At 36.5% G+C, this 14139-nt stretch overlaps 1 protein-coding gene across 1 annotated transcript in view; it reads left to right on the top strand.

Annotated features, from left to right (window-relative positions):
* Dpyd (dihydropyrimidine dehydrogenase) overlaps positions 1-14139 on the top strand; it is an 817241-nt gene that overhangs the window by 19582 nt on the left and 783520 nt on the right. The gene's annotated exons all lie outside the window — the stretch shown is intronic.

The following is a 14139-nucleotide window of genomic DNA, read 5'->3' as shown; positions in this document are numbered from 1 at the left end:
GAGGGAAAGAACCATTTCCCATAAATTCTCCTCTGTCCTACATCTATGAGCTTTGGTACATGTGTACATAAACAAAAAAATTTAAAAGTATATGGGGAGGGGTGTCTGTTGAAGAATACTTTATTGTCATTTCAAAATGAATTTTGACAAAAACGACAGATTAAAATATTCAAAGGGAAGAAACACAGGTCAAAGTCTGGAGTACCCAGCCAGAGTCCCTGAGTTCTCTTTATTGGAGTTAAATGGGACACACACTTCTCCTGAGGTGTAGGGCAGCACCTATGAGACATTGTAGGTCAGAGAGTTTCCCTCAAGTCTCAGTGTCAAATGATAAGATTGGGCTGTGTGATTGACTTTAGATATTCAAGCTCTATACTGCCTGATAAAAGCAAATACCAGTCACTGGTAAGAGCATTCATGTATTTATGTAATCCCATCCATATAATAGTTGGTTTTGTGTGTCAGCTTAACACAGCTAGAGTCATCAGAGTGGAAGGAACCACAGATGGGGAAATGTCTCCATGAGATCTAGCTATAAGGCATTTTCTCAATTAGTGATCAGTGGGAGAGGGTCCAGCCCATGGTGGGTGGTGCTATCCATGGGCTTTTAGTCCTGAGTTCCATGACAAAGCAGGTTGAGCAAACCATGAGGAGCAAGCCAGTAAGAAGTACCCCTCCATGGCCTCTACATCAGCTCTTGCCTCCAGGATCCTGCCCTGTGTGATTTCCTGTCCTCACATCCTTCAATGATGAACACAAATGTGGAAGTGTAAGCTGAATTAACCCTCCCCCCAACATACCCTAACTAAAACACCCTGTGATATTGGTACAGTGTGGCCCAATGTTTTAGGCATAAAAGAAAAATAATATTCTTTCCTGATGGGATGTTCCCAGCTGTCTTTCAAAATAAGGCTGTACTCCTTTTGAGGGAATATGCCTGGTTACAGCAACACAAACCTAGCAAATGTGTCCTTTCGTGCTTGTATTTGCACTTAAGTCTACATAGAGAAGTACCAATTATTTCGAGAGACACTGGTTATGAAGTAGTAAAAGGAAGTAATTCCTGAGAAATAAAAATCAGATGAGGGCTGCCACAGGTTAACCCCCATTGACGCATGTGAAGAGACAAGCTGCATTTCAAATGGAAGAGCCTATGCAGTGCCTCCCAGAAGCTCTTGATCTTAGCTGATACTCAGGGTTCAGATGGCTACCTCTGGGGGTCTATATTAGTTGTTTTTATGTTGCTGTGGTGAAACATCATGACCAAAATAACTTATGCAAAAAGCATCTGACTTAATATCATAATTCTGTAGAGGGCAAGAGTCAGTCATAATGGGGAGGCATGGCAGAAGGAATTAGATTCTGAGAGCTCACATCTTGAACCACAAGCTTGAAGCAGAGAGAGCAAACTGGAAGTGAATGGGACATTTTAATCTCAACTCTTACCTCCAGTCACATAATTCCTTCAACAAAGGTACATCCCCAAACAGTATTCAGATGCTGGAGGCTAATGGAAGAACTTGTTCAAACCATGCTTGTTTCAGTGCTGCAAGCCAGTGTTAGCTGGGCTGGGTATTATTTCTAGCATTCCTCTTTGCAAGTTTGCTTTTACCATGTGCTTATCCTGCACTCTGTGTGGAAAGCATCTCAGATCACACTCTGCCCCATCCTTCTGTCTCACTCTCATATGTGGAGACAAAGTTGGCAGTTCTAGAACATCAAAGCAGTGAAGGTTTCTAAAACAGAATAACACAGCAGAGAACTACTCAGAGAGGGACAGAACTCCCCTTCAGTAGCTCATAGAGTAAGGATAAGTATAACTAGGTAAAGAACAGCCAGAAAGAAGGAGAATGGGAGGTTTCTGCCACTCACAGGGGTCTGGGATTCTGTCTACTTTCTACAGCGTGCTGCTAAACTTTAAAATGTTTGTAATTCATAGAGCATTAGGTACTCAGAAGTTTCTTTCCTCAGCAATGGGAAATAATTAGGCTCAAAACAAATGCTGTTGACATCCTATTGAATAAATCTTAAGACCAATGTCTGAAAGAATCGAATGGTTTCCAAGTATTTTGTGTAGGGATGAAAATCAAGAATGTTTGTAGCCATTTTCAATCATTGCATACCCAGTCCATGGAAATTCACAATGCTTGTCATGTAACTAAAAATGTCCATGCACTAAAAAAAAGTAGGAAAAGATTATCTATCAAAGATATCAATGGGTCAAAAGAATCTAAAATGGACACAAATGTTAGGATGGACAGAGAACTCCATAAAAGTAGTTTATATCATTGGCTTGTTTGCACAAAAGCTATATGGAAGCAAGGAAGACAGTAGAGGAGCCGATTTTATTTCTTGAACTTAATTGGTTAAAAGACAGACTAGGCATTATGGAAGAAAAAACAGTTCCAAGATAGCAGTAGCAACTAATGAAGTACAGTGTTATGGAATATTATTTTAACTATGTAAAGGTTTGCTGCATTTGTTTCACCTTGCTTGCCTAAGGCACCTGATTGGTGTAACAAAAAGCTGAATGGCTAATAGCTAGGCAGTAGAGAGATAGGTGAGGCTGATAGGTAGAGAGATTAAGTAAGAGGAGAAATCTAGGCTAGACAAAGAAAAATGAGAGAGAAAGAGAGGGAGATGCTTTGGGTCATCCATCCATCCATCCATCCATTTATCCATGGAAGAAGGAAAAGTAGGACATAAAGAATGAAAGAAAGATAAAAGGGCTCGAGGCAAAATGTAGATGAAGAGAGAGAAACCGGTTAAATTAAGTCATAAGAGCTAATGGAACAAGCATGAAGCCAAACATTCATAACTAATAATCCATTTTCCATGTCATGATTGGGGGGGATGGCAGTCCTAGAAAGCTGGCTGCAACACAAAACTGGGGAAAATTATAGCTATCTGGATGATAGATAGTAAAAAAATAATTGCCAGTTACCTACAGGATAACATAGAATATCTAAATGTATCTACTGTGAATTGATTCCCACAAAGACAGTTGTGGTTGAGAAAGAAGAGGACAGGAAAATGAATTGAAAAACAAAAAAATCAAAAGAGCTAAGAAGCCCAGTGACATCCAAGATGAAATAGGAAGAAAATTACACCACTAAGTCAATCATCAAATCATCCATACCTAAAACGTATCTTCATGTCAGCTAGAAGATGAAAAATGGTAAATAGGGGCCATAAGAGCAAAATTGAGGCTATGGGGACTGGAGATGTAGCTCTGTTGGTAGAGTGCTTGCCGAGCATGCATGAGTCCATGGACTGTAACTAGTATTTTACAAATTGGATGTTGAGGCACAAGTCTGTGAGCTAGCATTCAGGTAGGGAAAGCAAGAAGATCAGAAATTCATGGTTAACCTTGACTATGTAGTGAACTAGAGGAGTTGGAGGCCAGTTTGGGAAACAAGAGACTGACTTAAAACAACAGCAACACATACTCAAAGGGGTAAAATAAGGAAGCTGCTGATTCCTCCTTGTAATCAGAGCAAGTGGGAAGACAACAAAAGAATACACTTCTTTAAGAGACAGGCACTCTCATTTGTGAATTCCTTGTTCAATGATTCAAAAACAGGTGAAATCATGACCTCCTCAGATACACAGAAGCAGAATTTGCCACAAGCTGACCCACACCACAGAAAAATGTAGAGGTATCTATGCTCTTCAGGAGGAGCAAATGAGAGTGTCTGGAAATACATATAGGAAATACAAAGGAATATAGAACTATAAAAATGGTAATGGCATAAATAACCATCTGGCTGTTTATTCATTACTTTACATCTTATTAAAAAACAATAGACTGGTTTAGGTTTATTGTTTATTTTTAATTGTTTCTTATTTGCATACAATCCAATCCATTATAAACATGTGTGTCTCCTTATTACCTCCTATTCTTCTTCAAATACTTTTCTACTTCTTTCTAATTACTAAACCAGTTCTGAAACCAATTTTTATTTCTGCCTGTGTGTGTGTGTGTGTGTGTGTGTACATGAAAATCTTTAAAGATCAAATGTAGTGGAACAAGGGTGATAGCTCAGTGATTAATACCATTTCCTATGAAAGTAATATGACCTGATATCAAATGCCCAGCACCTATATAGAAACTACATATGACTATGCATCCTGCCAATATCAGCATGGGGAGGTAGACACACCTGGATTCAAGGACATTGTTGGCTAGTCTAGTGTAAGTAGTCTCCTATTTAGTGAGAAACACTGTCTTAAAAAGTAAGGCGGAGAGCAGTAGAGGATGATACCAAATGCCTTTCTTTGACCATTATTTGTGCATGTATGGTAACACATATACATGCACATATGCACACAGAAAAATTCTCATAAAAACAAACAAATCAATTTTTAAAAAGCATAGCATGAATAAACTTTGAAAACTATTGAAGAGAACAATTACAAACAAGCTAAATTTTTTGTAATACCTCTTATATAACATTTGCAAAATAGGCTACAGATGTAAATGAATGGTCCCTTTCAGATGAAGGGGCTTGGGCACATGGGAAATGACTATAGATAGGTACCTGTTTGTTTTCTCAGGGAGATGTCTATGCAGTGTTCTTAAAATCTGGATGGTTGTACTACTCTGCAAGTACAGTAAAAATTATCAAATCAGACCCTTCACATTAGTGAATTGTATGGCAAGAGAATTCTGTCTCAGTAAATTTATAGGAAACTTAGGAAAGTAAAAGCAAACACACTGGACGTAAAGGAAGACACACTGGCTGTGAGTATCACAGAAAGACTGTGGGCTCTGAGCTCATACCCAGAGACAGGCATAACAAGCATGTTTCTACAGTGGATTTTCAGTGGAGACTGTGTGATTGAAGGAAGGTTCTAGTTCCTTTCTTACAAATTGGAAGGATGTGTGCATTTTACTGTGAACCAATCCTATATTTTTTCTACTTACATAACAGTATTTTATGATTTTTGGTTGGTTTGTGTTTAGTCAGCAAAGAAAGCAACAAGGTCCACTGTTGGCTTTGCATACAGTTGGTTTGGTTGATCCTCCTCTACTCCTTCCCTCTTTTACCCTTCTGCCCTCAGTAGTTTTTCCCTTTTCAGTCTTATGTATTCTATTTTCTTCCCACTCTCCTCTACCCATACTCACTCTCTCATCTCCCACACATGTACATTTATATAAAAGAAGAGCAGCTAGGGTTTGAATTTGGGAGAGAATTTGTGGCATGTGTCTTTGTGAGTCCAGTACAATTTACTCTTAACTATTTGTGTTGTCTTTGTCTGTCCTGCCAGCTAGTTCCCAAGTCATAACATGGAGATACTCATTATTAATTATGAAAGCTTTGCCAATAGTTTAGGCTTGTTTCTAACTAGCTTTTATAACTCTAGTTAACCTATTTATTTTCATCTGCATCCTTCTATTTTTTTACTTTGTCTGTTTTTTTAGGTGGTTTGCAGGTTCTCTTGCTTTGGGAGCCATGTTTTCCTCATCTTGTGTATTGAATTTGAAACTTCTGCTCTAGAAAATAGAAGAGTCAGTAAATGTGGTGTCGCCTTGGGTTTCCCAACACAAAGTGTTGATTTTGGAGCAGCTCTGTTCTGATGCTTCAGCAAGGGAGCTGCTGATTACACCTTGGCAGGAAAGTGAAGCCAAGGAACCTCCCCTCTTTCATAGTGCTGTTAATCATTACAAGGCTTGAAATCTTTGTAACTGCTGACAAGTGGTGAATATTGTCTCATTTATCCTCTGAAACAGAATGACAAAATAGGATTCTGTTTGTCTTTTTTATCAGTAATATCCTTTTACTTTCCAGTGAAGTTTTTGCTTTAAGAAAACCTTTTATTTTTGTTATGAATTATCTTCTCATTAACATATATAAAACATGTATATATGTATATTTGTGTGTGTGTGTGAAATATAAATTACAATCACAAATGTTTGTTTTTGAGTTTAACTGGCCAGTTTGATGGAAATAAAAAACATACTTAAAAGATATCCTATCCTGTGTCAAATGAATAAGAGTGCCAAGTTTCTTCTGAAGCTCATGGGTCCTGTGTAGCAGAGGGAAGGCTGATTATTAAGTTTTGGAAGAAAGAGTTTTATTTAGAACTTAGAGTATTCATTGTAACACAAAACTACTGCTCGCTAGTGGTGAAAGCAAAGGTTTGGAAATAGGATTTTAAGTCCTCAGTGAGTAATGAGTAGTTTGACATAGAGAGTTAGGTCACAGTGCAATCCAGATGTGTGTAAAAGGATCTTCTTTTATAGGCTGAAGAACTTGGACTATCAAAGGTCCAGCCAAATGTAACTGACATAGGCATGAGTGAGTTGAGTAAACAAAGGAGAGTCTGTATAGAATGGCCACAGTGTGAATATGGTTTACAGGAGAAAATGCTGTGTTTTTTTTCGTGTGTGTGTGTGTGTGTGTGTGTGTGTGTGTGTGTGTGTGTGTCAGAGAGAGAGAGAGAGAGAGAGAGGTTTTAAGTGCAAGAAATACTATAAAATTCTAATTTTTTGTTCTGGTTTCTTCTTGAGACAGTGAAAGTGTTGTGTTGATATGGTTCCATCTGAAATATTAAGAAAACTGTTGCCTGTGCTGAAATACATTATGAACAATGTTTTAATAGTTCCTCACACAATCAAGTCTTTTCTAGGTCTAGACTAGTAGTATAGTATTAATGCTCCTGTGTTAAAGCCTAATTCCCAGTGTGTGGTATTAGGAGATGGAACCTTGAGAATATATTTAGGGCTACTTATAATCACTAGGTGGAACTTTTATAATGGTTATGAAAAAAGACTATGGAAGACTTTCACTCTCTTCACATAGAGATAAAATTGAAAGACAGTAAAATATAAAAGCCAGCAAAAGGATCTTCACCAAAGACCAAATTTTACAGAAATATGACCTTGGACTATTCTGTCTCCAGGATTTTGAAAGAACAAGTGTCTGTTGCTTAAGTCATCCAGTCTATTGTATTTAGGGGCTGTACCTTAATTAGCGTCACCAATGTCTACATCACATACACTCACTATGCTCTGATATTTTAGGAATTGTGTGGTTAACAGATTTGGATCTGACTCAGTAGTAGACCAGTTACTAGCCAGTGTGAAACTCTGGGTACATTCCCTGTTACCAAAGTGGGGAGGGGGAAGGGAAGATTCATATGTTAGTATCATATATATGTTCATATGTGTGTGTGTGTCTGTGTGTGTCTCTTTTGTGAATTTCCAGTCTTTTAAAGAGAAAATGATCTTTCTTAAAGTCAGTCTATTGAATGGTATTTACTCTATATTCAAAGAATCATGTAAAAAAATATGGCTAAGACAGACTAGAAACTCAAGTGATAGATTGCTTAGTTGCACAGTAACATTATAGAGGGGAACTATTTTACTTAGGTCAACTATTTGTTCAATAGAAATGAATTGGATTTCCAAGGTGATGTGACCAGCATCCTGAAAGGGTTCATTCATTTCTAGTTGATGAGTTTCTTGATGTTTTACAAATTCATCATCTTTTCATCAGACTTGTCTTTCATAGAATGTAAATGTAATGTAAATTCACCCTAACATGTCTAGCCCAAAGTTCATGAGCTATGTACAGGTCTATGTATTACAAAACAATATCTACATTGTTTATATGTGTAACGGACATTAAAATATGTATTTGAATTTCATTATACTTCAATAGTGCCATACTAATTTGTGCAGAACATATTGGCATTTTCAGGCAATCTGCCTTTGCAATTCCAGGTCAGGGAGGTATGATAAATTCAGGAACCCATGACCAATTTGATTTCATCTGAGATACAAATCTTTATATTGTTTTATTTATAGTTTTCTTTTTGCCCATTGCCTTTGTCATTTTGCATATTCCTGTACTTTTCAAACAAATCCCCATATAAATATTCAGAATTGACATTCAGAAACACGAACTCACATCGGCTAAGTAATTACAAAAACCTACCCATACAACTGAATTTCTTACTGCCCACCAGGTAATTTTCATGTATTGTTATAATAATCAAAGCAACACTTTGATTATTAATCATTTTTAACAGTGAAAGAAGGAGTCATTGATGGTTTAAACATCCAGCAAAAATAGAAGAGTTAAGATCTGAGACCAAATGTATCATAAAACACTGGACACGTTGTTTAGTGATGCTTAACACAAAGTTGCAAGATTTAGAATTTTGACATGATCTTTTTTCATCTGTTGTTTTTAATAATAATGAGATAATCACTGAGCATAGAAGGAATATTGGAGGTAGTAGGAAAAGTCAAGAAAAGAGAACAACTTTCCTTTAATATCATTATGTGGAATAGTGGTCCAACTTAAGGTGTTGCCTAGGAGTCCATCTTACAAGGACTTCAGACTTTAAACTTGCTTGTATTTGGTTTTGTGGACATGGGGCACCAAATGAAATTCACTCTCCCCTCTTTTCCCCATAAGGCAGGAGACTGGCCACACCATAACAGGGCTTATCTAAAGTCCCCAAATAGTTTGTAAATGCCAGAGATATTTTTTTTAAATCTCACTACATTATGAGTAATGACATAAAGAAACAGTGGTGTAATTGGTTGACACTGAAGCTCAGCAAGTAAGCCTCAAAATGTTCAGTTTTATGTTCACTAGAATTTGCTAGGTAACACATATATTAATGGATGGCCCATCTGCTTTCCTGTTAGTGTGAGAATCTGCTCAGGTTAAAATAGTGTTAGTTGAGAGTGTTTACTCAGATACTTGTAGAAGAAAATACATTGTTATGTCAAGATTAAGTATGGAAATAAGTAAAAGCAGCATGCTTTTAATCATTTGCTTCCTTTTAGAGTCATACAGGGAAATGACCTATAGAAATCTCAGATAATGCCATCAATGATAAAATTTAAGCATAATTGAGTAAGATCAAATTCAATTCATCAACTTAGTATGTACACTACAAATATGAATGCATATGTATCATTTTTATAGCTCAGAATTACATCAAGGAAATAGTGTTGAGTAGATAATATTTGTCTATAATCCAAATATAGTAAAGGGTGAAAAGACTTAATGGTATGTCACATTTTATTAATAACTACAGCCATGTAAATATTGACACATTTTTGAAACAAGTACACATGGCCAAATGGTTTCATGAAACTGGAATTTGAGTTTCCAAACAATACTCAAAATCCAACATTTTACAACCAGGAATTAGTCTTTTTATCCAGGATGAGGGAGCATATAATTGCAGTCAATATGGCCATTATTTATACTCTCTAGACTGAGGAACTAAACTCTTTAGGTACAAACTTTCAGTGTGTGTGTGTGTGTGTGTGTGTGTGTGTGTGTGTGTGTGTGTGTAGGACTTCAGATACCTCTGTTTAAAATGTTCACAGAAGCCAGTGACAACATGAAACTCATCAGGTTTTGTGTAGAGTGGGTTTGGATCATATTAATAATTTCTGAAAGCAAATAAAATTCATGCCATGAAGTTTTCTCAAATTTTTTTTTCTGACTCTATACTCACCGTTACATCCTTATAATGCTTTCAAACTGACTAGAAAACATAAAGCCAAATTCTTTGATGACAGACAAATCCCCTTCTATTACCAGTAAGTTGATATCTAAAAGGGTTAATGGGCTTCTTAAAGTGCTCAATTTATCCAGAGAGTGGACCCTGTGAACTGGTAAGGATTTGGTTTTGGTCATTTCTTAGGAAGAATGTAATTCAGAACTTTCCTTTATTATTCTGCTAGTTGCTTACTTATTGATATTGACTTTGGGTTTTAAAAAGTCTTGCTTTGGAAAATTGTTTTGAGCAGTTCTCAATCACTTGTATCCTGTATTTTTATTTTATATCAGTTTTCATCTGGGAAATTATTAAGTCAAATCCATTGTAACCATTCTCCACAATCCAATTTAGTTTTACCCGAGATCCATTGAATTCAACTCAATGCCTTCTCATAAAAGGTTAACCCAATATTTCATGCTATGTTATACTTTATGTTTGTGTTATGTGAAAGAAAAGCAACCATGATAAGCAGCCAATAAATTACATTCAGAATGTTTATTTTCAAAAGTTACATTACTATGCCAGCATAGATAAATGTAATCATTTATCACAATATGGATTGTGGATGTAAAAGGTAAAATAAATGCACCCATATTTCTTGCATGATTCGTAGTTTGTTTGCTTTAAATGTTGGCTAGGACACCTTTAAACTCATCCTTTTCTTTATTGATTTGTACTGCCATGTGATACTATGATACTGTAGTGATTCAAGTCCAAAAAGGTAAGGCAAAGTACTATTTTTTTTTTAAAGTTAGTTTTTTTTTTTAAAATTCATTTTGCATTCCAACCACAGTTTCCCTCCCACACCTCCTTCTGCCCTTCTTGCCACCCCTGCTTCTGCCCTTCTTGCCTCCCCCACATCAGCCCAACCCCCATCCACTTCTCCCAGAGTGTAAGGGCTCCCATGTAGGGTCCACAAAACCTGGGCAATTAAGTTGAGGCAGGACAACCTCCTCTACCCTCTCCCCACATTAAGATTGAGCATGACATCCCACCATATCAAATGAGTTCCAATAAGCCAGTTCATGCACCAGGGATAGGGTCCTGCAGTCAGATCTTTTAAATAGGCAACAAAGTACTGCATTTATAGTAAGAAATTATCTTTTATTTATTTCCTATAAAATGAAATTCTTGAATTTTCTTACATTGATATCTGGCTTTGGAATTTTTCAGCCCAAGGATTTAATTATTTATCTTTAGTGTGAATGTGTCATTGAGAAGACACAGAAAACTAACCTGATAGAGTGAAGATACCATTATTTCTGTCATTTGTAAGAATGGCTAAAAATAATTTTTATCAAATTTGTGCAAGTAAATCAAGTCCCAAAGTCTTTAATTAAAATGAATACACTGCACAGTTAACTTTGTTGAATGTACCATTTATTATTTTTAATAACAACTTTATCAAGATATAGTTTGGCACTCTCCATTTAAGGAAAAACATTCAGCTTTTTAAGCATATTCATAGAGCTCTACTACCAATACACAGTCAGGTTTCCTCCATACTATACAAAGTAACCACACATGATTTAGTAGTTACTTTCTGTTTACCCAATGCCTCAATCCTAGGCAATCCCTAATATGCTGCTTCTCTCTGCAGATTTGCCTATCTTGGACATTTCACGAGAATGAAAGCATCCAATATGTGGAAATTTCCATTTTTTTTTGTTGTTCATTTGAACATTTTCATGTTGTCACTATCTAATTTTATTCTATTATATTTGGAGAACTACTCTTCATTCCTTTGTGTTCATTTAGGGTGTGTATGTGGGGTGTGTGTGTGTGTGTGTGTGTGTGTGTGTGTGTGTGTGTGTGTGTGTGTCCCTGTGCCAGGGTGCATGCATAGGACCAGAATGCAGCATGAGTTGGTTTCTTCCTTCTACCATCTATTTCTGAGGATTGAACTCAAGCTGACACAGTGCCTGCCTAACATTATTCTTTACTGAGTTATTCAAATGTCACGTAATATTTACTATATATGTGGTTATAACAAGTTTCTACTTTAGGCATGGAAAGACGTTATCTGTGGATAAATCTGGAGTAAAATCTTAAAGGAGGATCAAATTGTATTTCAGTCTCCTTTGAATTGTAAATGTGGCACTTGTTCAGGACCAATTTATATGTTTATCCAAAATATGGGCATAATGGTAGATGATTTTAGCCTAAATTATACAATGTATGTAGAAACATTCTAAAACTCAGGGTGACATTATTACCATTTTATTTATTTATTGTTTTTCAAGACAGGGTTTCTCTTTATTGCTTTGGAGCCTGTCCTGGAACTTGTTCTGTACACCAGGCTGGCCTCAAACTCACAGAGATCTGCGCCTCTGACTCTCTAGTGCTGGGATTAAAGGTGTGTGCTACTAACTCCCAGCTGACATTATTACAATTTTAAATCAAATGCAGTATGCAAAGTATCTTTTCCTGATTTCATCCTTGTATACTATGTACAAAATTCATTTAAGGCAATGTTTATAAGTTCTACCATTTAAAGTCATTTGTCTCATCATATGATATTTTTACAAAACAGCTAAATTATCAGAAAAATTTTTAGATGAACATATAGAACTGAATAGTGCAAGATAGGAAGGGCATTGTTAACCCATATTTAGTAGTATAAGAATTTGTCTATTCATTTGTCTTGGTGCTTTGAAGAGTTTCATAGAATCCCAATAAGAATTCATTTTAATATGTGGAAAAGATGAGTTTTGTAGGTTAATTTTGAAGGAATTATAAAATATAGGCTGGAGGAAGTTCCTGGAGTTATCAGGTACAACAGAAACTGGGTTCTCAAGGACCCCTGTCTGAACCATATCTAGTATTCATAAGTCATGTAGGGGAATCATTGCTAGACAAAGCCTCTGGAGTCCATCTTTACTCCACATTATTTTGTAGGAGTTGTTCTAAAGTTTAGGTAACATGTTATATCATGTACCTTATTTCACACAGTGTTCCTCCAGGTAAAAAGGATGTGTAGTTCATTGAGAGTTATATAGCCAGTGTGTGCACACACGCTCATAAGCAAGCATACACACACACACACACACACACACACACACACACACACACACACAAAAGCAGTTTTGAATCACTCATTTTGTAGACATGAGCATGTGTTTCCTCCTTGGCATTGCATATCAGGCGCTTAAAATCAGGCCCACAGAATCAACTAAGCTTGGATCATGGAGACTCAGATAGACTGAAGAGACAAACAGGGAGCCTGAATGGATTTGCACATTTGCTCATATGTTATGGTTGTTAGCTTGCTGTTCTGGTAGGACTCATAACAGTGTGAGTAGGATATGTCTCTGACTCTTTTTACTGCTCTTGGTACTCTTTTCCTCCTACTGGGTTTCCTCATCCAGCATTGATATGAGAGTATGGGCCTAGTCTTATTAAAACTTGTTAATGGTGTGCTTGGTTGATACTACTGGGAAGATTATTCTTTTCTGAAGGGAAAGGATGATGTAGGGGTGAGGGCAGGTGGGCAGGATGGGGCTGGAGGAATAAAGAGAGAAGAAATTGTGGTCAGGATATAACATATGAGAGAAGAATACATTGAAAATATTAAAACATCTCCAACAGTCTAACTCACAGTGCTCTCAGTTTATGAGGGAAGAAAACTTCCATGGTAAGTAGAATGCTCAGGATAGCCTGTCCTCATAGAGATATTTGAGGCCTCCGAAGCAAAAAGGCAGATCTAGTCAGGGAAGCCTTTGTAGAGGAAAGCTTTGAGACACATGCTCTTATAGATGACTTCAGTAAGATAGCTGCTGTGATTTCTAATTCAGAACTTTTTATTTATATCTGAATTAAAATATCTAATTTCAACCATATTTAAAATAAATTAAAATCCAGTTCATTAAATACTTAAAACTGTTGTGTCTTTTCTATATTTTTATGAGTGATTTTTTTATTTATGTGTGTGCTATACACGTATATGTGCATGTGTGTTCAAATGTCTATTATGTATATCTGTGTGCAGATGTGTATACATGTGGTCATATGGCATCTCAAAGCCTATGCTAGGTGTCTTACAGGATCACTTCCCACTCTATTGTAGCAATATGTCTTGCTGAGTCGGGATCTCACTTGTTCTAGGCATTCTTGTTGGCCACCTTGCCCTGGAGTTCCCAGTCTAAGCTTCTAGAAGGCTGGAGTTACTTGCAGCCACCACCCTTGCCTGGCTTTATACTTGGGTCTTGGCAAACTGAATGTACATTCTTATGCTTGCCCAGTAAGCACTTTATTCATTTGAGTATATCCAAAGCCCCTTTCTCCTGCTATTATTACATATTGCTTTTCACCATATCAAAATTGTTCAAATGTATTAGCAAAGATGTTGACTAGGTTCAACTGAAGCATTTCATTGGAGATTGTTCTCTGGTTAAAATGAAGTTTTTGACTTGTTGGTCCCATTGATGTGTGATTATTATTATTATTATTATTATTATTATTATTGTTTTATTTTTGAGATTATAATATAATTATGTCATTTCCACTTCCCCCATTCATTCTAAAGCCCTCTGGTATATCCTTACCAACTCTCTTTCAAATTCATGTTTTTTTATTAATTATTTTTATATGCATATTCTCATATGC

This window comes from Phodopus roborovskii, unplaced genomic scaffold (genome assembly GCF_943737965.1).
Source record: "Phodopus roborovskii unplaced genomic scaffold, PHOROB, whole genome shotgun sequence".
In the NCBI taxonomy this organism is placed as follows: Eukaryota; Metazoa; Chordata; class Mammalia; order Rodentia; family Cricetidae; genus Phodopus; species Phodopus roborovskii.
The sequence above is the reverse complement of the archived record's forward strand: the minus strand, read 5'-3'. Positions and strand labels throughout refer to the sequence as shown.